This window comes from Lissotriton helveticus, chromosome 1_1 (genome assembly GCF_964261635.1).
Source record: "Lissotriton helveticus chromosome 1_1, aLisHel1.1, whole genome shotgun sequence".
In the NCBI taxonomy this organism is placed as follows: domain Eukaryota; kingdom Metazoa; phylum Chordata; class Amphibia; order Caudata; family Salamandridae; genus Lissotriton; species Lissotriton helveticus.
In genome coordinates, this window is record NC_136057.1 from 1,691,358,963 (window position 1) to 1,691,361,802 (window position 2,840).

Sequence of the window (2,840 nt, forward strand, 5' to 3'; positions counted from 1 at the left end):
ACACGCTCCTCTAGACCGTCCTCCAGCTTCTTCCGCTCCTCCTCCAACTTACTCGCTACCCGGCGGAGAATCTTCGCTTGGAAATCACGGCACCTACACTTGCATGCATGTTGTTGTTGTTGTGGGGGGGCCGCCGAAGATGTAACAACGCGGCGGCGGGCGGCTGCCTGACCACGGCGACGTAGTCCTGCAGACTTGGGGCCCGGGGCATTGGAAGAGGCAGCAGCTGCTGCCGCCGCCTCCTCCTCCTCCTCCTCGGCCTGATCCACCAGCCGGCGGTAGGCCTCTACAATTGCCTGCAGTTTCCGCTGCCGGGCCCGGACTGCCAACTCCTTCCTTGTTGGTTTTTGGGAAGGAGTAACTATAAAGAAAGAAACAGAATTGTTTTAATCCAAACTCCCCGCAAATCAAGAACACAACATTGATTCAACACATAGTGGGCGGCACAGTAGCACTAGCAAGCAAGCTGAGTACCAAAAATTGTGTTGCGTCTATCTTGAACATTCTACAGCCTCTATTAATTTTTGGAACTTTTTGGCACGGCATTATGCCTGCCCTATTAGCATGGGTGTACTTCAACGGTCACACACATTAGAACGAACACCTGTCTTTTTCATATCTCCTTTTGTATTATATACTCTGATTCCGGGAAGGCGGGAACACTCTCAAAGTAACATTAATTAACAGGGGGCAGCTAGTAGTACATGTCTAGTAAAGACTATAATACTTTATACCGCGCAACAAACCTTATTTGGTTTGTGTTTCACCAGCAACGACCCATGCACCCAGTCGTCCCCTCCTTCCCTTGCCTTTGGGTTTGCCCAAAACACCGCTGCTGCTGAGACTATCCACTAACCACCGGTATTGGGTGTGTCTCCCAACCACGCTGGCAGCTGTGTTTTCCCCTTTACATGCTTTAACAACAACCCATGCATCCGACTGCTATCAGCCACTTGCATTACTGTAGTGGTAATGCTTAGCATGCTAATGACAAGTAAAGGTAACATCATATATTTTCCAGTAGAGTACAGTGAGAAAGTTTTCCCCTCCCACCAAGTAATGCAGATCACTATTGAATGTAACTTACCATCGCCCGCCGCTGTTGGCTCCCCCCCCACTGCTGCTGGTGTAGGTGTAGGTGCCTCTGTTCCTCCTGTCCCCGCCGGGATCGCTGAAGCTGCGCCGCTGTCCCCGTCGGCACTGGTCGATGGTAAGGGTTCTGCACCTATAAAAATAAGTACACCTTTTTAGATGGATGCACAGCCCCCTTTGTACTTGTTCACCAAGAATGGAGTTCTTCAAAACAGTTAAGTACAACGTACGTAATCAGTAGGAGTCCACATTGCATAGTACAGCAGACTCTATACACATATTAGCATTCATTGTTATGGTATGGTACCCAAGCTCATCTCATCTGTCCTGCTACTCTAGTCCTTGGAAATTGGAAGTGAACTATGTAACCTTTGTACATCAATGTATCCAGTTTTGCGCATGTTAACTCGCAGCTTGTTGCGCAGTACGAGAAGACGCTCTGAGGCAACACATCATTGTTCAATGCATACACCTGAAGAGGTGGGAAAGTAAAAGGGCCCGTATTTACGTTTTCTATGTGGATTGTGGAATAGAGTTTGCTTACAGGTTACAACTTCTTTTTAGCATGGCTGCATAAAACTGGCATAAATGTATTTCATACTGTCTAACGTGCACCACTTTTGTCATTAGTTTTCGGCAGATGAGAAGATTGCCTTCTACGAAGCGGACATTTCCATAGCTTACAAAAAAAGAGGAATATCTGACCAGTATACGTTGGTGAGAGGTCTCCGATAGTTGCCACATTTCCCTATTGTGCACTAGTAGCTGTACAAATGTTGATTACTTTATTCTGCCTTTTTTAACTCTGGATTTTTTCTGGTGGGCCCTTCAACGTATTTGACGGAACAACTTAAAAACATTGATGTTACTTACTTACTTCTAACAAAATAAAAATAAAGCTTTTGAATGACCACTTTGACTCTGAAGTTTATTTTCAGTGTCTGTTGTCTTGGAGACTCACACGAGTGAGTGAGCAAAACGGGGTTTCTTAGGTAACGGTTTGTGTACTAAAAGCATTCGGCATCTTGGTATTGGGGTTCAGGAGTGTGAATTGAATAATTGACCAATGACTCAGGCCATATAGGCTGTCGTTCAGTGAATTGTGCGTTCCTCAGAGTTCTGTGACTGAGGTGTAAGTAAGGTCCAACCTGCCTATCAGTACCAACATCCAATTTTCGTGTGCATACATAGTTGTGTAATATGTATATAACTACATAGGAGATAGAATACCCACAAGACTAGTAGTGGTATACTAACGTTTACAAAAATACTAGACAAACATCATTCTGGATGCATACTTGGTTGCTGTCAATTGCCAAAGCAGACACATTACAGAGGAAAAAACAAGCACTGTTGGACTTACTGGGGACAGCAGCAGGATCCTCAGTAGAGGAGCTCTGTGTAAGTGGTGGTTCACCCGCCGACTCGGTCCCTGTATTCAGCTTGCCCCTGGGTTCTGTGGTTCATGTAAAAAATAATAAACAAAGAGAAAAACATTGAGTGCTGTGAAACATAGACATCATTGCAAAAAACACTGCTACAGTGGAACAGAGCCGGAGGCAACAAATCCATGCCAGGGGCCGTAACGCAAATATGTATCCATCCTTAGAGTATTATTAAATTAAGGATATCTATTGGTGCGGTGGCCCCTGAAGTTTGGTGCCCCTGTGCAGTTGCACAGCTTGCACATGCCTAGAGCCGGCCCTGGCTGAGGTAAGAAGAACAAAGTAACGTTAGCATTCTTTGCC

At 45.7% G+C, this 2,840-nt stretch overlaps 1 long non-coding RNA gene across 1 annotated transcript; it reads right to left on the reverse strand.

Moving 5' to 3' along the window:
- Positions 1-235: 235 nt before the first annotated feature.
- Positions 236-2,550, reverse strand: LOC144773963 (uncharacterized). Its single transcript, XR_013600082.1, has 3 exons — positions 2,456-2,550; positions 1,088-1,225; positions 236-361 (listed from the first exon to the last, which is right to left on the reverse strand). It is a non-coding gene; the product is annotated as an uncharacterized LOC144773963 (long non-coding RNA).
- Positions 2,551-2,840: the final 290 nt, after the last annotated feature.